Here is a 321-nt window from a genome sequence, read left to right as displayed (position 1 = left end):
GCTGCAAAAATAAATCTTTGCTTACAATGTAGTACTTCAATATCACCGCTGTTTATATATGCAATTATATATACATATTTAATTGCATAATTTATCTTTTTTTATTTAAACATAAGTATGTCCTCCTGTGCACATCCAGTTGTAAAAAGGCGTGGACTCAGAAACAAGCAGCAGAAACATCCTTTCCCGGATCCAACCTAATAAGATGTATTAATAAAACTTAATAAATACCAAAGAATAATTTAATGCTGTATGTTTTACTTAACTAAAACCACAAAATATGTTTAATCGCAATTATCTCATACTTCACTGAGGACAACG

The sequence above is a fragment of the Cyprinodon variegatus genome, unplaced genomic scaffold (genome assembly GCF_000732505.1).
Source record: "Cyprinodon variegatus isolate N-32 unplaced genomic scaffold, C_variegatus-1.0 Scaffold583, whole genome shotgun sequence".
NCBI lineage: Eukaryota > Metazoa > Chordata > Actinopteri > Cyprinodontiformes > Cyprinodontidae > Cyprinodon > Cyprinodon variegatus.
This window is presented reverse-complemented; position numbering follows the sequence as displayed.